The sequence below is a fragment of the Marmota flaviventris genome, chromosome 2 (genome assembly GCF_047511675.1).
Source record: "Marmota flaviventris isolate mMarFla1 chromosome 2, mMarFla1.hap1, whole genome shotgun sequence".
NCBI classification, from domain to species: Eukaryota; Metazoa; Chordata; class Mammalia; order Rodentia; family Sciuridae; genus Marmota; species Marmota flaviventris.
The window spans coordinates 169,097,463-169,122,661 of NC_092499.1; the positions used below are offsets into that span (position 1 = coordinate 169,097,463).

The 25,199-nt window shown below is 37.8% G+C and overlaps 1 protein-coding gene across 13 annotated transcripts in view; it reads right to left on the minus strand.

Annotated features, from left to right (window-relative positions):
- Nucleotides 1-25,199, minus strand: part of Plcb4 (phospholipase C beta 4) — a 394,666-nt gene that overhangs the window by 188,389 nt on the left and 181,078 nt on the right. Inside the window, exon 4 of one of the 13 annotated variants that reach the window (XM_071608746.1) lies at nt 22,094-22,119. The exons of the other annotated variants lie outside the window; for them this stretch is intronic. The gene's annotated coding sequence lies outside the window, so the exon portion shown is untranslated. The remainder of the gene's footprint in view (nt 1-22,093; nt 22,120-25,199) is intronic. 13 annotated transcript variants of the gene reach the window in all.

Consider the following 25,199-nt stretch of genomic DNA (forward strand, 5'->3'; position numbering starts at 1 on the left):
TGACCTGTGAATTTGAAGCAGGCTCTGGAAAGTCAAGCCATCAAGGAGATCAAAAGGCAGTTGAGAAAACCATGATTCACACTGACTACACTTCCTACGACTATTTTTTTTCACCCTTTTTTCCACAGCTTTAACTAGAATGGACAAAAAAATATTATGAAGTCAAAGCTGGGAGATTCAGATTTGGGTCATTTTTGGATGCCAGTGTCTGGGAAACAAAGAGTTTGGACTTCAGGATATGAGCCAACATTTTAATTTTGGGAAGTTGCACTTTGTCTGCCAAACGGCCATCATCCTATTTTCTACCCTGGGTACTACATCCTGAGTCTACTCGTCTTAAACCATTATCCACAGCTTTGCTGTTGCACGGCTGCTCTGTGTCCCTTTCACTCCAATGCAAAATGGTGTTTTCAAATTAAATACCTGAAACTCACTGTGAAATTTTCTATCTTGTTAACTTCTTTTCAATGATACGGAGGCTGTTAGAATTACCAAGACAGCAGCCATACCAGCAGCAGTTAAATGAACTGGTGTAAAGGGAAAATACGTCTTCGAAAATTCTGCCTGTTCTCTCCCTTAAAAATATGGAAATTACTGTTGTTTGGCTTAAGGGAAAGAAAAACACAAGAGATCTGAAGAAATGAGATATAAGATAAACCATGAAATGCAGATAAATCACCCATACTCTCGTTCAAGAAGCTCCCATCTCTTCAGCAGTTTATATCACAAAGTAATTTTATTAAGGTTTTATGGAAAGGTCACTATTGCATTTCTATAATATTAAAATTTATCTTAGCATACAGAAATTCCCCCCACGAGGCTGAGATATTAGTTCAGGACTAAGTTTATTAAGGTTTTGGCATGACTCAATATTAACTTTCTCCAAATATTACAACCATTTTCAAATCAGATAAGCAGTGGGAGATAATACTGTGGCTCATAAAAATAAAACCAGGAAAACAGCATCATTGCATATGAGTTCTTAGAGATGAATTTTAAATATACCCTAAAATTGTGAGGCAGCTTATCAAAACAGTCCATTCTGTATTGGCACTTTCATTTCACAAAGGAATCAGACAGAACCATGGTTAAGGACTTTGCGTGTATTAAAGTAAACTAATATTCTTGAGATAAATTCTTTTCTTTTTTCTTATGTGGCAGTACCAGGGATTGAACCCAGAACCTCATGCATGCCAAGTAAGTGCTCTACCACTGAGGTGCATCCCCAGTTCTCTTAAGATAAATTCTAATTCAAGTGCTAATAGAAAAATGACTGGTGTGTAGGTCCTTGAGCTTACTGAGTCTACTATCCTCAAGTTATGTAAGTCCTATATTTCAGGAAAGATGTAAAGTTGATCTGCTATAATCAGATAGCAGAAGCGTTTTTGGCAAAGTGTAAAATGACCACCATGGATTTTTTCAAAATAAAATATTCATTGTCAACAAATATACTGGAAAATTATGAAGGTTTCTAGTGAAAAAAAGGCACTACCTGAAGTTTCAGAGCTTCACAGTGTTGAGCATCCACAACCTCATCATCCCAGCCGTGCCCCACTCAACACAGAGGTCATTCTTTGACTAGGAACCGAAGAAATTGCTTGGCCCATAGCCAGGCGTCGAGGAAGATGTCTGGGAGCCTTCCTGGTTAGATGACGCACAGTTCTAGAGGATGGAAAGTCTATACAGAGATGTTCTTGAAAATTCATTCCGGCTCCACCTCAGGCCCTCTTTCCCTATTTAATTCTTTACAGATTTTAACTGTTCACTGGAATCCTGTCCCTGAAAGCATCACTCATGACAAAGTCTTTGTGTTTTGTTATGCTTTAAAATAGTTGTATGTCGTACCTTGAAATGCATACTTAATTCTCTGCAAAGTAGTAAGTCATGTCTCAAAGCTTAAGTGACTGGCCACAGAACTGGTGTTTCCTCTTTGGGGCTCACTGAATAAAAATCTGATCCTCAATTATTCTTAGACAACAAAACACAAAGGCTTAAGGTCTGAAGAAATGGATATTAAGGATGCAAACCCAAAAGCCAAAGGCATTTCCTAATTGGCGCCTTCCAGACTTAAATCCTTAACCATACCCCTAACAATTTCCTGATATGCTAAATAAGGACTCACTTTTTTCCACAAAATTTTTATGAAGAAGGTGTAAAGACTTCTGAGTGAAGCCAGACCCCAAATGTGCCAATTATATTTTAAGCCTATTGATTATTGGTAAAATACACAACTATAAGCATGTATAACCAAAACAATCACATATAAGTTGAAAAACAAACCCTAAACCCCAGGCTAATTTCAAAAATGCATCAACGCACACAATTACACAAGAAATCTTAAAATTCCATGAAGCATATGGATGTGGCTTAGTGGCCAATGTGCACTCAAAGTGGGAAGAACTACTCTCAAGATCTGATTCAACCAATTATAGTGAAACCCAAAGAGAATCCCACAAATAATATTCAAGGAGTTTCCCTATCTGAAAACAGACACATTTATATGTCGCTCTGAAGAAGCTTCTCAAAGTAGAAGACATGATGGACCTAGTAATGTTCACAGAATAATATAGGTCTCTACACACTTATGAAATTTTTTTTTGTTTCACAATAGAGGTGGTGCTATTTTAGCAGCTGCAGAGCATTCTAATCTTTGCAAGTAAGGTCTGGGCTTGGGTTTGGCCTTGGTGAGGCCATCAGAGAACTCATCTGCTCACTCATTAGCTCCAGGGAGTCTACAGCTTCCTGGTCTTTGAAATGGATGGAATAAAGCTCTTCCAGGATCCAAAACTAAATCCATTTGTTGATTATAGTATTTGTAAGCTTTTGATCAGAACTGCTTAGTGGGTTGCATGAGGAGATAAATGTCTTCTGTATTTATTTTAATAGCTACTTTACTGTATTTAACTATTTTACTGACAAAGAGGAACCTCAGAAATCAGGACTATAAGCATGTCAATGAATTTCCCCTAGTATGTATAATTACAATGCACCAATGATTTTTTTCTAAGGTAAAAAATAAACAAGCATGTACCCAAATGTATCAATTTATTACAAAAAAAGACACCCTTAATGAGTTTCCAGATTGCCTATAAACTATAGTAAGGAGAAATATACTACGCCAAGTAAGATGAGAATCAGTTCCACCCCCCTTTATTTATTGATGGCTGGAGCTCTCAAAATTAACAACTGAATTTTTCCTTTGATTCAACAATGCACACCATCCCCCAATATTAGTCACATGAAATGAGTAAGGCAGCTATCACCAAATTATCTTCAAAATAAACAAATGCCTTCATAAATAGTCTGCTTTGGTCTAGTTCAAATAATACCATAATGAACTCATTATAACATAATTTTTAAAAACACTAAAAATTTCTAAGTTGCTTATATTTATTTTGACAAATTATTTTTGTAATCATTTTTAAAAATCATTCCTACCAATATGATAAAAAGTAAAAATAGTTAAATAGCTTTGTAGGAAAATAATAAATAATTCCTACCAAGTTACCCAGAAAGCTTCTTGTTCTTGATGTCTTTTTTCATGGGAAATGAATTGGAGAACAAGAAAACATCTTTCTGTAGGTTTCTCTCCTACTGAGAGTCAATACTTTCCTCTGTTCATTGCCCCATATATTTAGGTATTTAGGCCATTGTAATTTAAATAACTGCTTATTCCTTTTTATTTATAACATATAATTGGATCGGTTTTTACCAAAACAATTTAAACAAAGCTACCTAGCCCTGATCTAAAAACTAATCTTTTTCTAAGAACTTAAGTTATGATAAATGCAATACATAAATTGGGGACAGATTTTTTAAAAAGATGATATCTGATGAAATGGCAAGACAACAAGAGCTATTTGTGTTGATCCAGTTTTCTATTTCCTGTGCAAAAAGGCATTTCTATACATATCAGAATACCATTGTATATATTTTCATAGCTATTGATGATTTTCTAACACAGAGTCAGTCCTGGGAGTAAGCAGGGAAGAAGGTGGGAAACCCATCCAGTGTTGGAGGAAAGAGAGAAAGATGATCAAAGGATAATACATATTTCTCCTCTCCTCCCTCTCTCCCCAAATCCATATAATTTTTTGTACTGTTTTGTCCTTTAACTTATGTGACTCTCTGTTTCCCTTGGGATACAAGCAAGTCCATGCACTGGACTACAAGGTCTCACATCATCTAGCTCTATGTCCCTTCATCTCCTATCCCTTTCCTATTCCTGCCCCACTCTACCCATGTGGACTTTCTCCTGTACCCCAAACAGGCCATTCATAATTCTGCCTCAGGGCCTCTTTACTTAGCATTCTCAAAGTTTAGATTGTTTCCCTGCTACATATCTACATGGCTCACTCACTGATTTCAGATCATGGTTTAAATGTCTCTATGTGAGGCCCTTCTTGAAACCACATTACAAAACAACAACCCACCACCATCATTCTCTCTCTTATCCTCCCTTGCTCTATTTTTGTATTTAACACAAAGCATCATCTGACATCAAGTTTTTTTAAATATATTTTATGTTTGTTTTCTAGACCCTCCACCAGAATAGCAGATGGGTATATTTTGTTTTCCACTATGTCTTTGTTACATAAACTTGCGTGATACATGGTTGGTGCTTAATATACACTTGTTGGATTGAATGAATGCCTCCTGCTTCTGGACCTTTCTACAATGAAAGAATTAACAGAACAATCCATACTCCATGGTAGCCCAAAGTATGGGTATCCCAGGGAAAGAACACAATCAAATAGTATGCTAAAGGACACAATACAAAGGACAAACCTAGGACATTAGGGCTAAATATAGCCACTTTCTTCTTTGTCAAGGGATTGTTTATAAATGACTTTACTGTGCCTCCCCCGTTATGGTCTGGATATGAGATGTCCCCCCAAAGCTCCTATTAATGCAGGAATATTCCAAAGTGACTTTATTGGATTAGGAGAGCTGAGGACTAATCTGTCCATCCTAGTTTGAATGGACTGACTGGATGGTAACTTCAGGCAGGTGGGCTGTGGCTAGAGGAGGTAGGTCATTGAGGGCGTACCCTGGAAGGGTGCATTTCCCTGTGGCCTCTTTCCCCCTCTCTCTGCTTCCTTGTTGCCATGAGAGAAGCAACATCCCACCACACTTCCCTTCCATCATATGCTACCTCACCTCCGGCCTAGAGCAATGGAGTTGGTCATCTAGGCACTGAGACCTCTGAAACTGTGAGGTCCAAATAAACTTTTACTTCTCTATGTTATTCTTGTTGGGTATTTTGGGGTCATACCACCTAAAAGCTAACTAAAACATTCCCCTAGGAACTAAAATCCAGTAAAGCAGAAGAGGTCGCATGTAATCCAACACCAGCAATCTAATAGTTTTACAGGAATGTGGAGATGACCTTTACACAAGGGAAATAAGGGCAAGGAAGCCTCCTGGAGAAAATCATCGAACTTGTCCTTAAAGTATAAATATACTTTTTAAGTGGAATGCAACATCTTTGAGAGTAGGAGGGCTGTATGTAATCAGGGGTAGGAGGCAAAACATCATGCTGCTTCTGACAATTTAAACCTCTTCATACAATCCTCTATCTTCCCCAAATCCACACCTATGGAAAGACCAATGTCCAATCATATATGGATTCAAGATGGAAATTCATGGTGTCTGAATATAGCTAACTCCCAAAGACTTGAATGAGTTTTGTTAAGGGGAAATAAGTGTATTGCTTTGTCATTTGAGACAAATTCAACACCTAATTGCAGACAAGGCTTCACTTGCCATCCTATGCTACCACGGGTACTATGTGACTTGTACTAGTCAATGGATGATGTGTTTTCCTTCTAGGATGAAACACTTATTGCCCTTTCTCCAGGCACAGCAGACCATCGCCAAAACAGCCACAAAGGTCTTCCCATGGTTGAGTCATGCTCCTTTGCAATGTGACTCTTCAGCTTCTCTCATCACCAACAGATATGGAAACTACTTCCCCATAGATTTAGGGTTTAGACACATGGCTTTCATGATGATCTGAGGCATGAAAAGCAACTCAAACATTGGAGCTTTTCTTGTTTGCTTCTACTTGGAACACGGAGATTACTACCATATTGAAAAGCTCTGGGAGAACCTATTAGAAGATATCAGACCACATGATAAGCCTCAATCAACCCAGCCATCCTGCATGAGGCCCCAGCTATGTGAGTGAGGCCAACCTAGATCATCCAGCCCTTGCTGAGCCATCTCAACCCAGGAAAATCACTCATTCAATACACAGAATGTGAGGAGTAAAATGTGATTTTAAAAAATATATACAAAATCATGGTGGTGGTTTGCTATACTGCAAAAGCTAACTGATGTGACCCGTGAAGAAAGAATAGGATGAGAGTTCTCTGCATGGTGGGTAAGCAGGTATTTTGACCACATTCTAAGAATGATATTATTAAACAATATTAATGAAATTCAAGGAAGAAGAAAGGAAATTCAGGGGAAGAAAAGAAAATGGGGAGCTAACCAATCCCGGGTGGGAGTATGGAAATATAATAAAATTAAAGTCAGCTATCTATGATTTTTTTTCAAGCAAGTACATAAAACTGTTAACATCATGTCTTTGGATGATACTAATTATTATGAACACAAAAATGTTCAACTTTACTGTGAGCAACTTGACAAAGATTTATATTGTGTTTGTCTTTGAATCTCTCCTACTTGCTTCTCCAAACCCTGTGCCTAGCACAGTGACAGGTACTTTAATAAATGACTAGATAATCTTAGAGAAAGGAGTAATTGACTGAAGATGGGAACAATGTCAACGTGACATGTGATAACAAAGAGGGGTGTCCACATTTTACTCTAGATCCCATTTGATGTCAGGTCTTGCTTTCTCCCAAACTGATGTTATTTATGACTTCTAATCCCTTCAGAAGAATGAGTAAGGCAGAGATTATGTGATGCACAAGAATGACTAAGGCTCTGAGTGAGGGCATCTGGATTTTATAATAGCATTTTATAGCAGGAATGTATAATAGCCTTTCACAGTATTTATCTGGATTTTTCACTTCTGGATGTTTTACTCTTTGTTTTTACTTGGGTGTCTGGTATTATTAGTAAATTGATATCTAGATAAATATTGCAGTTATGTAACATGTCTTGACATTTTGTTGTGCTTAATACTTCGATGCTGTTTTTTCTCCAATCAAACAAAAAAAAAAAAAAAAAAGGGAAAACATCGGTCATTTAACCATAGACATTTTTTCAAGAAACCTAAAATTCAACTCGTCCCAATTTAACTTTGCACAACAATCCACCTCCACATTTCAGACTAAATACAGACTATTGTTCTAAGTATAGGTACCTACACTTTTGGAAGAAATTAATAAAATATTATGTGCTAAACCTAAAACATTTTAGAATTCAGTTGTATTTCTATATCCATTTAGTTTCACAGTTTAGGTGAATAACTTTAAACTCTCCTATTCTGAAATGCTTTTATTCTTTCATTTTTACCCAATAAATAATGAATTATTTTGAGTATGCTAATGTGCCTTGCCTTAGAGACTTGGATCATAGCAAGAAAAATACTGTTCTGAAATTTTATTTTTTACATGCATAATATGACTTGCTAATTCACAGATTATTAATAGGAACATTTTTAAGCCTTGACTTCCAATACTGTATTCTAAAATGTTCTCTCCCATCTAATCGGTATAAAGATGCATTGTGATAGGTGCTAAGTAGAGAGTTGTTTTTGCAGATTGGGAAACTAAGTCCCCAAGCAATTAAGTCACTTGTCCAAAGTCACAAAGCTACTAAATGGTGAAACCAACATTTAAACAAGGGCAGCTTCATTCCAGAGTGAGGCCACTTAACGGTTAGGAAATTTTGCTTTCTCTTGAAAATGAAATGCAGCATTTCTTTTAAAGAGTGAAGTTCTTAAAGTCGGAAACAAGATTTAATATGGGAAATTAATACTGCAGAAACTTTCAAAACAGCATCTATTATGCAAAATGTGGTACAACTTTTTTTGGGTCCCACAGAACAGATGTTTCTTTGCCCTAAGCTACAAGTCTCCTTCCTGTCTCCTTCCTTTGCTGAACCATAATACAAGCATGCCTTCAGGCGCTGTTATTGCGAACACATGTTCAGCCTAGGCAACCACACTGCTGAAGCACCACCTTCTGCTAGGGCTTATGACAGATTTACAGCTGAATTCACAGCAGCATGCTCAGGGAGGACCTGTGTTTTCCTGAAATTGAATTTTCTTTTCTAAGAGTGAAATTTCACAAAGGAAAGGAGTAGACCAGAGACTAGACAGAGGAACCCATGAAAAGCAGGTCAGGAACACAATACAATGAACAAATAACAAGAAGGGATGGATGCTTGGCAACACTAAAAATCCAAGCAAAGCACACGTGACTTTTTCTTTCTTTCTTTTTTAATAATATATATACTTTTAATTTTTATTGGTATATTATAATTATACAAATAGTAGATTTCATTGTTACAAATTCATGTACAGGTTTAACTTTTCCTATCATCTTTCCTCCTAGAGGGAATCCCTTCCTGGTTGCAGGCACCAACTAAGAGGGGATGAGAAACCCACTGATATCTGGACAGAGACTCCCCCCTCCCTCCATTCCTTCTCCCTTCCTTTCCTTCCTCCCCTCCCCACCTCCCCTGCCTATTCCATCTCTCGGGTCAAGCAGAGAGCAGCCAATCTTTGCCCTTTGATAGGTCTTCCTGCCTCCTCTCTTCCACTTGGAAATCCAACATGAAGACCCAGACTTCCCCAGGAAATGGGATGAGTACCAGAAGGCTTTGAAATGCAATGAGTCTCCTTCCTAGGGGCCAGAAGGTCATCTGCCCACTAGGATGGAATTCTCAGGGGACATGACCTAAGTCACTACTTAATCTTCACCCCCAGAAACCCCATGGTCCCCTCTTTTAGGCAGGCAGCCTCTTCTTGTGCACACAAGTTTCTTGGCTCCTTCTGGCTCCCAGAAACTGAACAAATCAGTCCTCATCTCAGCTTTGTTATAAATGCCTTGACTTCACCATCTGCCAAGTACAAAAGGGGTTAGTTGACCAACAGGCAGTGTGTTTGCAGCAACAGCAAACTAAACCCTTCCACCACAGGGCGAGGTAAAGTCAACTAGACAAGGCCTCAAGATGAAACAGTTCAGGGCCATTAAATGGATGGTTTCAAAGAGGTTTCCAAAACCCAGATGGATGCTGGTAGTATTATTTTAAATGAAAAGTTCAAATGTAATACATATTTCCAGCTATTCAAAAGGATGCACAAAAAAAATGCAGAGATATGAAGGGAAAATATGTAAATGTTAGCCACGGGTTTCTTTTGTGTGAAGGTTTCCTGCCAATTTTTTTTTTTATACTTTTATGTACTTGTTGAATTCAAATTTAACATTTTTTTTGATTGACTCATAATATTTGTCCATATTTATGAGGTACAGTGTGCTGTTTTGACTCATGTGTGATCTTTTAAAATGATATCTGATTTAGAATTCAAAAACTCCAATTTTCGTAAGAGGTGATCAAAATGATGAACTGCTTGCAAGTTTCTTAAACAATCAATTGATGATACCTCTGAAACACTTTTATATCTCATATTTTAGTTGATTTTCTTGATAGTCACTCTTCTCTATTTTCCCTATTGTTCTATCTGCCTAAAGTGAATTCCCCTCTCCACCCAATCTCCCCATCCTACAACCTATCTATTCTTTGAAGTTTGGCTCCAATGTCACTTCCCCCTTGGAAATTTCTAACTCTCTCTTTCCTTACATCCCACGGCACTTTATATGAACCTTTGCAAGGCAAGAAACATTTCCATCTAGTACTATAATTAGTTCAAGTTCATGTCCACGCCTGTAATAATACTCAGATGCAAGGAGAAATGAATGAATTCATTTTTTACCCTGCACAATACCTTGTACATAGGAAGCACTCCATATACACTTACCAAGAATACTGATCAAAGAATAAGTTAGCAAGGGAATTATTTAAGACTTAATTTTCCTCTTCTGGAACCAAATAAGTGACCCCAAATTTTACCCAGTTTCATAAAGTTATCAGCCATCTTGCTTTTCCGGGCACTGTGTGAGTGAGATATCCTGTGGTAACCAGCACCGGGCACATAAGGACTACACTCATTTTGCATGTCAACTGCCATCTGGTTCACACAGTGATTACTCAATTACTGCATTAGACAACAGTGGAACCCCAGATCTCTTATCTGCTAGCTATGAGATTCTATGCCGTTCCCTTGAGCTGCAAAGCAGAGGTAATGCCATCTACCTGGTGAGTCTTTGTTAGGTTGAAATTAGATAAATGCATGCAGAGGGTTGAATACAGTGGCCAGCAATGAGTAAAGAGGGTCATGAAAAGCTGCAATGTGTGAACAAACAAGATAAAATCTTTGTTTGAAGCTTCACTTAACATGTAATTTAGGAACTTGAGAAATAAAGCCATGCTTTGTACATCTTGTGAGTACAAGTACTTGAAAAACTAGCTTCAGGAAGTCCTGTCTGAGCAATGTACACTCTTATAAGCATTGCTGTCCTTATAAATCAAATCCTGCCTGGAAATCCTGCCAACAGAATATCAATACCAGCTCTTGTTCGTTTTGACTATAATGAAATACACCAGCATAAACAAATCCCTTCCGTGATTTACAGAGCATTTAAGTTTACAGTAGGTCACTAATAAGTGTCTTGGCCATTCACAAGCCATCTCCCCCGCCCCCACCCTCTATGGCTTGATGAACACAGCTGTAATTCGGTGATTCCTTGCAATGAAACACTGCTTGCCCGAGAAGGCAAGATGGAAACATCCACCCAGAGTGGCTTGTGAGATGTAATTGAATAAAACTAGCCTAGAGTTGCCTAAGGCAATAGGCATGCTGTGGCTGCACAGGGTCATCTCCTGGAGCCGAGGTAAAATCCACAATCTGTTCATTTTAAGGAAATCACAAACACAAAGAAAAATGATTGAGAGAGCAAAACTTTCATAAAACAGTGCTACTGTTTTAAGACAACAGTGACCCTGTGTCCCCTGAGCTTCCAGCTCCATTCCTCTGGGACTGTCCACATCATCTGTTGTAGTGTTTGGGGTGCTTTGATAATTACACCCCCCCTCCTCCTTTCTAGTGAATGCTATGCCAGAGCCAATTATCACCATGAGACTCACAAGGATTCTGGCCACACCAGAAGAGAGACCCTCCCCGACACATAACTATCAGGACTCCAATCAGCAGATGCCCTTCTATGACTAGGGTGCAAGGTTAAGAGCTGAGAAGCTAGTAACTGGTCCACAGCTGGGAATTTGGAATCGGAGGTCAGATGGCTTGATAGCATGTCTTTATTCTGCTTTTGCTGTACCGCAGATGGGAAACTGCAGGGGCTGAGGCTTAGGTTCTCAGGGAAAGAAAAGAAGCTATTCTTTTTAGAACATCAAGTCATTGTCCACAATTCCAAATGGCAAAGTTCTCTTGTTTCACTCAGGACTATTTGTCTTATCTATGGAAACTGCTCATGCTTTTCAAAAAAAAAAAAGGGCTGAGCAGTTGTTCAGTGTTTTGTTGCTATGTAGAACTTTTTAGGTCGAATATGTTTACTCTTCACAAAGGCTGAAGTTTTACACACATGGTCATAACCTCGTGTGGTTAACATACTGTGAATCTCTTCCTTCTCGTGCACAGAAGGAAGGTGATCTATATGCAGCCCAATCAGTTTGAGAAATTGGTTTCCAGGAAGCTGATCCAGGGATTCTCAGACTTTACTATATAACTGAAGAGAAGAAAGAGCAAGGTCAAGAAAAGAACCAGAACCAGGCTGGAGTCAACCACTTTTATTTGTAATATGAGACAAGAATCCTTCTCTTACAGGAGAATAAAAAATCTAAACATGTACACAGAGACTTGAACCTCCTGTACAGGGACATGTGACCTATTGTTCTTGACAGTTCTGCAAAATACACTTTGTCCTCTTCTGAAGCCCACACCAGAGTTCCGGCCTGCTACATGTGCATGGCTGTGACCTGTGTCAATTCATGTTTGGCCCCTAAGTCCTCCCACACATGCTCTTTCCTCTAGGATTTACTCCCTGTCTCTAGAGCTCAGCCCTGGAAACTACATGTTACAGACGACAGAGTTCTCATCAATCTGGATTCAGTAACATCTGAGAACACGAGGAGGCCCCCATAGCCTCTGTGTTAGACAAGAAAGAAAAAACTTGGACCATATTTGAGCCATTATATATTTGTAGCTGTGCTTGTTCAACAGTTTTCCCACACATGCCAAACTTTTCTGATCCCTTTCCCTTCCTTTACCACCTTCCCTACCTCCCTACTGTGTTCTCTCCTGAAAATACCTTCACATGCATCCTAAACTACAGTGTACTGATTAAAAGCACAAACTCTGAAATCAAAATAGCCACATCCAAATTCACCTCCATCCTTCCCTGGCATAGCACTGAACAAGTGCACTTAGATAAAGTTCCCCATCTCACTTTCTTCATCTGTAGAAAAAAAAAAAAATCATGCTGCTTCTCTGGAAGGTCATGAGATAATAGATGCTAAGTGGTTACCATCTTACCTGGACAAAGAAAGCACTTCTTCTATTCTATTGCTTTGAGGTGAACAGGGTCTGATTTAATAATACACCACCTGTAATCCCATGTACTTGGGAGGCTGAGGCAGAAGAATTGAAAGTTTGAGGACAGTCGTCACAACTCAGACAGAGCCTGTTTCAAAATTTAAAATTAAAAGTGCTAGGGTGTATAGTTAGTTCAGTAGTAGAACAACCCTGGCTTTGATCTCTAATACAGCAGCAACAACAAGAGAGAGAGAGAGAGAGAGAAACTATAAATCACTGTTATCACTGTTGGTGTGGTTGTAGAAATCAGTATTTCCTTATATTCATTGCATTCAAATAGTTCCAAATCAGAGAAATTTTTTCAAGCTTCTCAAATATGATTATATCTTCCTTACACTTAAATCAACGAATATTACAAATTTTAAAAGGGAAGAAAGGAAATGGATCAAAACAATTATTACAGACTTTTAAGTAAGTCAAGCATTTTTGTCATTTGAAAACCTGAGTTGTATAGAAAAGGCAAGGCCATCAGATAATGGGGTTATTTACATGACATTTATTTGCTCTTTTGAGCCACTGATAAAATCTACCAGCAAGGAGAGGAACCCTTAAAAAAAGCTCAGCTTCTGTGGCCCAGGTTTCACACATTAGAAATAAAAGGCAGCTTTCATAAGACTGAAAGTTTTTCTTCATATTTCACTAGATCTAAGGTTGGAATTTTCTCATTATGAGAAGGTATTGCCCCAAACCAGTGAGAATAGCTTTGCTGTTACCAACCATATATAAGGGTTCACACATCCATGCAATTCCAAGTATGCATTTAAAGGTATACATAGAATAGGATCAGCCTGGGATTATTTAGGAGGTAGAAGTCACATTCTGGCTTAATAATTCAGGAGCATGGTCTTTATAGTAGAGAGGAGTAGAATAATTATTTTTATCCTGCTTTTTCATTTAATTCTTTTTTCTCATAGCAAAATAGAGAGACCAACAGTATTATTCTTAAAAGCCTTCATGTATAAAAAGTTTACTGAAGAATATGCCACCACAAGTCACGATCTCAAGAAACCACATCAGTATAAAAGAAAGTCAAATGGACCAAGAATCCATAGAAAATAGGTATACCAATTCTTCTAACATTTGTCTTGTCCTTTCTTTTCTACAGAAAAAAAAATGAACTGTAAGAATAATAACATGTTGATGTGGAACAAAAACCATGAAATTCAAATTTTATTTTTTAAATATTCTAAATGTGAATCCTCCTTCTTTCTCTTTTTCCTGTCCATCCAGTTGATGATGAAGTCCTGCTGATTCTACTCCCACTCATCTCTCTGGAATTTGCTCTTTTCTCATCCTACCTTAGGTTGAGGCTGCATTCCCCCTTTTCTGGGCTGCTGCAAAAGCAGTTAAGTTAAGCTTTCAACCTAGAGTCTTCCCTTGACCTCTTCCTCTAACCTCTACCAAACTTACCTAAAAATGTAGGTTTTAACATAGCAAGTGATTAAAGCCCTTTCTGGCTCACCATTATCCACAGGATAAAAATCCACATTCAGGGACACAGCTCCACAAAGACACGCATAATCTGTCTGGAGCTTCATGCCCTCATCCCACCCCAAGCACACACAGTCCAACCACAAGGACTATTCCAATGTATGAGTTACATCCAAATAGAACATTCCTACACACTCTTCTTTCACTTTCTTCATTTGGGTAATTCTTATCTGTCACTCATGACTTGACACAGATGTTACTGACTCTCAGAAGCCTTCTCTAACTCACAGCTTGGGGTTGCAGTGGGGCTCATCTGGAATCCCATGCTTCTCCCACCATCTAATCAGTAGACTCCAGTACAAGTGAATATGGGCTTTCCTGCCTGGAGCCATATGCCAGGCCCAACTTTTATAGTTGGGGATCTTCAGCAATTTATGTAACCTCTCTGTGCCTCAGTTTCTTTATTTGTAAAAATAAATAGGAATGATCCTAGTGCCTAATTAATGCGGCTTGTTTTATGGATTAAAGGAGTTGATACTGAAATAGCTGAGATGAGGGTCTATTGTCTAAGTATTGTTCGGTAAATGTAAGGCACAAGCAATAATAAAAGTGGTAGTGCTGCCATTCTATATTTAGTCTGTAGGCTTTTTGCCCTAGATTGCATGCTTTGCAAAAGCAGGTATATCACTCTTCCTCCTTCATGAAACTTGATCTACGTCAAAATTCAATACTTTTTTTTTAATAAGCACATGTTGAGGATTAAAACAAAACCATTTTTATCTTCTTGAATTTTCAGCTTTTTATCAATTCCTTGGGTATATGTTCTTCCATGTGACTTTGAAGTCTTTTCTATAAACAAAATATAGAAGAAACCTGCTGTATATCTAACACTGTGCTAGGTACTAAAAAAGGAAAACTGAAAAGAGAAAACTAATTCCCATAACCAGAAAGTCAGAGGTAAGTCAAGTTCACTACCAAAGTGAACAAACTATGAGGGTCTTTTCATCAGGCCACAGAATGAGCTGAACTTGCCTGACGTTGGCTAAGACCATCTTTGTGTTTTAATAGTATGCTCCTTATGAAATCTCTCATACCTACTGACCCTCAGAAGCAGAAAGCCCTCAAAGAAGATTTGAGAGCTGGGCCTGAGGGCACAGCTCTCACAGCTTCTGGGATGGTTTAGATCTGGAACATCCCCTAAAAGTCCACACGTTGAAAGCATGACCCCCAAGACCACAAGGTTCAGAAGTGGGGCTTTCAACAATGGTTGGATCATGAGGACTGTGAATGCATGACTGGGAAGAAGACCCTAGTTGTAGGAAGTAGGTCAGTGGGAGCATGCCCTGGAAGGGTTTATTTCCTCTCTGGCTCCTTCCTCTCTTTCTGCTTCCTGGCTAACAAGGGCTGAGTAGCTTTCCTCCAGCAAGCCCTTGCACCATGATGCTCTGCTTCATCTTAGGCTCAGAGCAATGAAGTTGGCTGACTATGGACTGAGATCTCAGAAACCTTCAGCCAAAGTATATTTTTCCATCTCTAAGTTGTTCTTTCAGGTATTTTGGTCACAGTAAAACAAAGCTGATTAACACAGCCTCTTTGCTTTGCCCAAAAATACCAAACAAGTTTAAGATCTGACATGATGAAACATGCATAGAAAGTACTAGATTCAGTATTTAATATGTGTGTGGGGGGGTGGGTGGAGTAAGGGAAGAGATTGGCAGAGAGCGACAGACCCTTAATAGTCCAAGTTAGAGACCTGCAGCTACCATAAAAATTATGACAGCTTGTCAATCATTAGTAATGCGGCAGCTTAGATTTCTGACTGCCAGTTAGCATCCTCATTAGCACAGCATATTTTATCTCTACTAAAACATGTGTAGTGTTTTAGGTACAAGGCTTTAATCTGACTTAATTTCATCAAGTTACTTCTGAATGACAGAACCCTATTGCAAAAAAGTTCTGTGTTAAGGTTTGTATACATCAGGTCAAATGATGTGCCTCCAACATCTAATAAATCCATACTCTACAAAGTCTCAACTAATTTAGTTAGCCTGAACATAAGATGTGACTTCTGACTCCAGGCACATATGTTGTAAAGAATTCCACTGTGAGCTAGGTGAATTGGCACAAGCCTGTAATCCCAGTTATTCAGGAAGCTAAAGAAGGAGGATTGCAATTTTGAGGCCATCCTGGGCAACTTAGTGAGACCATGTTTTAAAATAAAATGTAATTTAAGAAAAATTTCAAAACAAGGCTGGTGATGTTGCTCAGTGGTAAAGTGCTTGCCTACTATGTCCAAAGCCCTGGATTTAATCCCCACTACCATAAAATACTACTACTACTACTACTACTACTACTACTACTACTATTACTACTACTACTTATAATCATCATCATCATCATCATCATCATCATCATCATCACCATCCCACTGTGTTTGCCATTTTGGCATTCCTTCTTGCAAGATGCTCAATATTTTGATTGACAACACCATTGGTCCACAAAACATTTTACACAAGAGGTATTATTTATCCATGCTTCCCATTGTTCAGGAACAATGTATGTAAGTAAGTAATCTAGATAAGCAGGTATTGTCTTAATTATGGAATCCCTTAATTATGGATGGACCTAATAATATATGCACACAACATTGCACTGACAGAGTCAGTGTCTCCTGAATGCCATCAAGCTTAAATGTAGAGAAAATGCTAAAACTTAGCGGCTTATATAAGCACAGATTTGTTACCAGGTATCCTAGGTGCAAAAGTTCTTCTTCAATGAAATGTGTGAATCTTGGGATAGGGACTAAATTTCTCTCACCACCAGCTGGCTTCACAGTTAACTCTTTGTTAATAATACTAACTACCTGATCAGGCTGTGAGATAATAATGTAATACTCAGGATGCAGGGGTTGAGTAAATACAAGCCAACTTCTTGGATTCTTTACTCCTGATGGTTCAGCTGAGCTTGAGAAAATATTGCTTTGTCAGAAAATATAGCTTTCACATAAGATCTATAGAGAACAACAAAGAAACTTGAAATAATGCACCACCACAGAGCCCTACAGAAAAGGGATGGAGGACAAGTCCTCAAGGGCTGGATGAATTCAAAGCTGGATAATCACATTCTTCTCAATAAGGCCTTTAGAAGCCTGAGACTGGATGATGTGACTTTTTCTCTCTTTCATAGCTGTTGGCTAATGGTGCTTCTTTCTCTTATTGTAATTGATAAACCAATATATGATGAATCATCAAAATGTTCTGAAATTCATCTAGAGAAAAGGATCTCTGTGAATAGGGCAAAAAAAAAAATGATTCCATTTCTTAAACTAAAAACTTGAGTAGCCTTCTCTGGCCTTTCAGTTCTAGGCTGGAGCCAATCAGCAAATAATTCATTTAAAAAGTACTTCTATCTTTTGGAAAACTCATTGATAAAGTATAAATGGGAACTTGTTATTTTCTAGGCAGCATGCTCAGTCTAAATATTAGATTGGAAAGAGTTCCCTTTCTTGAGATTTGTATAATGAGCCTTCTCCTATTCATAAGTCACAATTAGACTACAAAATCTTATTAGTCATCGGTAAAGAATATTAGTTTGAAGTCATACAGTAAGGGGAAGACTCTTAGTTTCTTTATTTTTGCTCTTTTAAATTATCAGTAGAAGAAAAATTAGAGGGTTTTTTTGGTTTGGGTTTTGTTTTGTTTTGTTTTGTTTGGTACAAGGGATTGAATCCAGGGGCACTTAATCACTGAGCCACATCCCCAGTCCTTTTTGTATTCTACTTAAAAACAGGGTCTTGCTAAGTTGCTTAGGGCTTCACTAAATTGCTGAGGCTGGCTTTGAACTGGTGATCCTCCCACCTCAGTCTCTCAAGCTGCTGGGATTACATGGGTGAGCCCCTATGCCTGGCCATAATATCCTCGTTATTTTAAAAATATACAGAGGTTTTGAATGGCAGAAAATGCATGACACTCTGAAAATGCAAGTCATTAATGGTACATACAGCAGAAAACTGCTCAGCAATAAAAAGAAAAACTGGATTATCTATACACATCACAACGTAGATGAAACTCAAATACATCCACTAGTGTCAGATTCTATACATACCATGTAATTCCCTTTATAAGACAGCCTGGAAAAGCCCAAGATGGTAGAGAAAAAAAAAAAAAAAAACTTGAATACAAACAGGAAGCAGACAGAAATTTTTTGAATGTGAGAACTATTCTGTATGTTAAATATGCCAGTGGCTGCGCAACACAATGTATTTGCCAAAACTCACATAAGTTATATAAGAATTTTATAGTTTGTAAACTTAAAATATGTTTTAAAAAGGAAAATATGCAACTCATTGTTTAGAAAGTTTTAATGTTAACATCCTTTTAAGCTGTTATAGAGGTGGTTTATTTATTGATTAATTTATTTGTTTATTTATTTATTCTAATTAGATATTTACGACAGCAGAATGCACTTTGACTCATTGTACACAAATGGAGTACAACTTTTCATTTCTCTGGTTGTACATGATGTAGAGTCACATGGTATGTGCAGTCATACATGTACCCAGGGTAATGATGTCCATCTCATTTCACCATTTTTCCTAGACAGGTGGTTTTTCTTGAATAAAAAAAAAAAAAAAAGAGCCTTCAATAATAAAATCTCAGCAAAACTCATTTTTAAAAAACTGTAGCAAATCTTATTATGGATTGCCTTTATACATCCCTTTACAACCTTTCCTGGTTAGGGAAGCCAGAAAGCCAAACATCAAATTTCTAAGACTTTGCCATCTGGGTTCCACCAATTAGAAGCACTTAAATACGTAAAGGGCAGTAGCCATCTTCCTGATGCTACTGTTCTGGGCAACCAAGGTTCAAAACATACAGCCTTTAGAGGAAGGTGCAGCAGTAGTGGCAACAGTGGTGTGCCCTTGACCTGAATAGTCCAGAGATGGCTACACCATTTCTCATTCTTTAGCTTTTCAGGCCATTCTGAAAGCACTCCAACCCCTGTATTAAATTCTTTCTGCTTGAAACACCTAGATTGGCTTCATTTCCATGCCATCGTCTATGTTGATATAAAAGCCAGCTTAATTATAAAATACCCCAGATCATAATCCCCAAAGAAGTTCCAGAAAAGTTCAATTATTTTTATCATTTTTTAAAATTTCAGTACAGTGTTCTTTTTTTTGTTTTTTTTTTTTAATTTTTTAATTTGTTCTACTTAATTTACGTAACAGCAGAAATTCATTAATCCGTGGCTAAAGTGAAACTACCTTCAGTTTTTTTGCATTTTTCAGTGCCCTTCACTCCTTGCTCACCGTTTTGAAATAATAATAATGTATATCAGTTTAACCAATTATCTCTTATGGTTGAGAGCTCCAGGCTCATATATCAAAAGAACCACATGAAGGACTATTTCCTAGGCATCTCAATAAAAATCTCAGAATTTAGTGTGTTAATCCCAATTGGTCAAAATCTTGACATTCTGTCCATTCCTGAAACAAGATCATTCTATCCTTATCTGTGGGAGGTCAAAATCTAGGTCACTCCCACCACTGACAAATGACAGAATATAAAACCCGTTGCCCACTGAGACCTGTCAGCATGTTCTTCACAGATTGTCTGTTGTTCAATATTTGTGGATCTTAAATGTATCTTTCCCTTCCTGTTAACAATTAACTAGATTAGTTAAACCTAAAATAAGTGCTGCAGACTTGTTTAAAGAGAAACTTCCCATGAGGCTTGGCAAACGTAGCCTGAAGTATTAGGAATAAGCCTCATTTTTGGATGCCTAGGGACTGAACTGACTGTATCGTAGCACCTCTAGGGAAGATATGTGAGCAAATTCAGTATGTTTCCCCACCTTGCTCAAATGCTTAGAAAAGCAGAGCATCCTGGACAAGGTCTATGATGATAGGGTAAAAGGAGACATTCTTCAGTGAGGACAGGGTCACACATGCATAGTTGAAAATGCTTTGCAAAATATGTGCCTGGTGTACTTAAAGGAATGAATAAGACTTGCATGTAATTTGGGAAAAGGAAAAAATGAATAAGACTTGCATGTAATTTGTAAAAGGGAAAAATAAAAATTGGCCTGGGCTACGTTCATTTACTTCTAAAGCTCAAAGCAACAAAGGTTGGTAGTCTTTGGTCCTTAACACCATTCCATGTCCTTTGGATAAGAGTGCCCAATTCTTTGGATAAGAATTTCTTCCTTCTCCTGCTCTCTGCTCCTGAGGTTCCTGTGATACTCCAGAAGGGAAGCTTGTGCCCTGGACCACAACCTCTCACAGAGAGGGATGGAATGCTCTCAGTTCAGGAATGGACACAACACCTAGGTCTGACTCACCAGGATTACCAACCTCAATTCTGAAAATTTATTGGCGATACCTGGCAAGTAGAGGCTTTCTTCTGTCAGGTTTAGTATTGTAAGACATCAGCCAGGACATGTCAGTGACTGACACACACGTGAAGCCAAGCATAGCAGAAAGCATGGCAGAGAGAGAGAAAGACCATCCGACTGATGAACCTGGCCCCAGCTCTGCATGAGCTCTATCTCAGCAATGTGAACCAAAAGTACCCTGTGTTCTTGTTCAAAACTCCTGAAGTCAAGACACTGGTTAACTACGTTTCTTGGTTTTGTTTTTGTTATGAAAAGAGACTGATTTGCTGATGATCTCAGCAAATTTTGGAAAGATTAGCTGCCTTCATTGCTAAATGTTTGTGTATATCTTCATATGTCTAACCAGGGTCTTTTTTACTTTCATGAGAATTTTCAGGTGAGTTATAACTTCCCCAAAGGTCAAGAACTAGTTTCATTTATTTATTTATTTATTTAAGTACAGAGAATTGAACCCAGGAGAGCTTTACCACTGAACCCACATCCCCAGCCCTTTTTTTATTTTTTATTTTGAGAAAAGGTCTTGCTAAGTTGCTTAGGGCCTTACTAAGTTGCACAGGCTGGCTTTAAACTTAGAATCCTCCTGCCTCAGCCTACTGAGTCACTAGTATTACAGATGTGTGCCATTGCACCCAACTAAGATCTAGTTTTCTAAAGAGAGTAACACCTTGAAAACTGACTAAAGATTGCCCTTTTATGGCACATTCTTATTATTCTTTATTTATTATTTTAAAAACCCTACTGATTTATGTATAAATAGAATAAGTAGGCATGGAGTAATCAGAAGAAAATAAAGAACTTAGCAATGCTGGTCAGTGTTTTTACATCTTCATGACTTTAGGAATTCTTTCGGGGGGCATCACTCCAAATCATATTCAACACACTGAATGGCACCCAGAGCAAATGTGGATCATATATAAGGCACCAGATGATTTAAGATACAAGATGATACAAAGTCATAATTAACAAAATGTGGATGAAATATCATATTTAGCATATGTTTAATAAAATAATGAGTCATTTTATTGTTATAGTTCTTTTGCTCACATTTTGGAGCCAATAAATTTGAAGAAGCCTGAAATTTTTTTTATTTTTTATTTTTTTTGGAGAAGCCTGAAAATTCCTGGTACCTAGGAGAAGTGACAAGGCAACTACAGGATAAGGTGATTAAAAGGGATATTTTTAAAGCTGCCACATGAGAATATTCACACAGCATGCTGCAATCCATTCCCATCTACTTTATAAGAAATTTGTCTTGTCTGTGTGTTAGATCTCAGGCTGCCTACGCTTTCCCTGAGGTGATGATTGCTCAGGGTTAGCGCTTCCTTACTGCTGATTTAGAAGGTGAGATGATAGCTATGATAATAAGTAAATAAATAAATAAACATATTAAGCAATTTTCTTTAAGGAAGAATGGGAAAAAGATTTAAAAGCCTCTTATGAAATATATTTTTTTAAAGACAACAGGAACTGATAATTAATTTGATATAAGTACATAGCAAACTTGCAAGGAAAAAAAATTCTGGATTTGGCCACATATGTGTCGCGTTTATAAAACACAGTGCCTAGAGTTACACATTATGAAAGAGAAGGCTGACATTATGGTTTTGACATATTTACCTGGAACAGGCTTCTCAGACTTTAACCTGCAAAAGAATTACCAAGAGTTCTTGTTAAACAAAAGAATATAGAGTGAGTCAGCAGGCTTGGGCAAGGACAGAGATTCTGCAATTCTCACAAATTCACAAGTGAGGATGATGGTGGTGATGGCCAACAGATGATATTTTATTTAGCAAGGCCTTTTTTTTTTTGGTACTGGGGATTGAATTCAGGGGCACTCAACCACTAAGCAACATCCCCAGCCCTATTTTGTATTTTACTTAGAGACATGGTCTCACCAAGTTGCTTAGTATCTTGCTTTTGCTGAAGCTGGCTTTGAACTCAAAATCCTCCTACCTCATCAGCCTCCCAAGCCACTGGGATTACAGGCATGCACCACTGTGCCCGGCTGAAAATCAGCCTTTTGACAAGAATACCTAGCCATATCCAGTTAGGCCAACAAGATGATTGTTCTCAACCTTTAATACACATTAGAATCCTGGGGAAAGGCAAAGGGTTTTAAAATTCCAGTGTCCCCACAATTACATTTTCAATTACATTGAAAGCTTTGGAGCTGAGCCTTAGGCATCTATAGTTTTTAAAGTTCCCCAGATAATTCCAATATACAGTCATTACTGAGAAACAGTACTTCCAAAATTTCAAAATACTTCCAAATTTCTATTTAATAAAAAGATATTACATATCCAGACAAAATGGTGTTTTGTCTTAATGAATACAGAAATTTGGTTACACAGAATACCAAGTGCATTACAGTAGTTGGATTCAACATTTGCAACTTGATCCAGTTATTTCTATTTCAACAAAATAAGCACTGATTAACATTTTTACTTCATGTCAGAAAGGTCTCAATGAGGTAGGATACTTACTTGCCTACAGAATTTAAAATATTTGTTATTCCTATCTGGTCACTTCTGATTGTTACGAAGTAAAAGATTTTTAGAAGAAAATATTTTGTATGAATTTTACAGTTACTTTCCTGAAAAATGAGCAGATTGATTTAATAGTAATGGCAGGTTATAGTGACACATTTAGTTCCCAAGGCTCTTTAGGGAGTAAACAAGAGAAATTGCAAGAAGACAGAATTTCTGCAAAGTAGGGTCAGAAATTTATCTTTTCAGACTCCAAAGTCCAAAATATTAATGGTGTCAATTTCTGAAATGCTGTCAAGGATGTTTAATCCGGTGCAATTCCTGATGGAGTGTGTATTCTAAACAGATTAGCTAGTATAGTATTTCTCAATAATCAAAAGTTGTTGATTTAGCTCGAAGCTTAAGCTTTATAAAAAGAGGACTTCCTGAAGACTAAATCTTGCACAGCTGGATGTGAAAATGGAGATCCCACCGGGATTCAATTCAAAAGTAAGACAAAGTAATGCAGGGACTGTCCAATTAAAGGTGAGCTTCCAAGTATTTTGGCATTTTGGCAACATTAACAGCATTATTGCTTTTTCTCTTTTATCATCCTCTGTGCCAACACAACATAGGATGCATTAAGGATCCCACACCAGACTCAGAAAGGGGTTTGCTCTCAAGCACAGGCAGCTCTATCCAGTCTCATTCTGCACTCTGAATTTGCAGTAGAAATGGCTTCAAAAGGGAGGTTGGTGAGGGCAGGGGAAAGCACTCAGCCAAAGCCTAAATAAGACAATTGCCTGCCAGAGGAAAAGAGCCAGGCACCGGTGGAAGAAGTCATCTCAAAAGCCCTCCTCTGGTTAGTTCCTAACTTTCTTCCATCTAATCGGTCGTGACCATCCAACAGTGCTCCACAGCTTCCCGGGACTTCCTGTGAAAAACTGTGGCTTTCTGCACATCAATTTAAAAGAAGCCTTCATTTCCTCAAGGAATGCTGGAGGGTGTCAACTCTCCAAACTCCTCTGATAAGGAGGCTCTATTTATTTAACCTGCTTTCTTCATTCTTATTCTCCCCTATATGCCAAGTAGAAAGAAACCCCTCCTTGTCTCCTGTCACTCCTCTCTATGCTAGCAGCTCCATCCTGCCTTATGGGAGAGAAGTGGTTAACCCATGGCTGTGCAGAGCAGGAGCTATGATTTTTATACATTTTGTGCTCTGTTAGCTCACTTACCCATTTGATCACTTCTTTCATTTACCCATCTTGCTTTATCACACTCTTTCTTATTATGATCCTTCAAATGTATCAGATCCTCCCTGTTTTAACACAATTTAGCAGCTGTCCTCCAATGGTACCAGCTCCTGGATTCCCCCCATGTGGATCCTTCCCTCCCCCCATTCATCCTCTTGTCCATCAAAGACACACATCTCAATCCTCTCTTTCCAAAACAACTACCGCAACCCACCTTTTATGACAAGTGTGGGAATTGACACAGGTGAAATTCACCTAGATAATGCTAATTTATGCCAAATGAGTCATTACATACAGGTAAACAACACAGCAAAAAAAGAAACTGCAACCTTCTGCCTCCTTGAGATAAGGCCAGAATACAGGTTCATTTTTGTCCTAAGATACAGGGTTACAGTTCCATGTCATTCTGCATTAGCAAAATCACTGTATTTTCACATATTGGTAGGCACCAAAGTACAGAACCAGATTGTTCTCATTAGTGATGAGGCCTTCATTATGTTTCCATGTCCACAGGGAAGACTTCCATTCACCTAATATTAATAGCTAGGGAAACAGCTATTGATTATAACAAGGTAAACATTTCATTATCATTTTACTTACAGAATCAGTTATAGAGGAATAAATATGTTCAATCTCAACCACAATAAAAACGCAATATATTCACTCCCAATTTAAACAGAATATTTTAATTGATTTCTTCAAAACAATGTTTCAGAGTCACTGTAACTATCTTACAGAAAATATTCAAAGTCATGAAAAAGAATTCACAACAAAATGCTTTTTTGGAAAAACAGTTCATAAAAATAGATACACATATACACTCACATATATACACACATACATATGTCTAAAATAATAGAAATATATAAAATATTAGTAGTAATTATATTTAGATGACAGAATTACAGGAAGTATTTAATTTCTTATTTGTAACATTGAGTTTTCTAGAATCTTCTCAATCCATTTGCATATAGTGAAGTGAACATTACCCAAATAGATACGTGG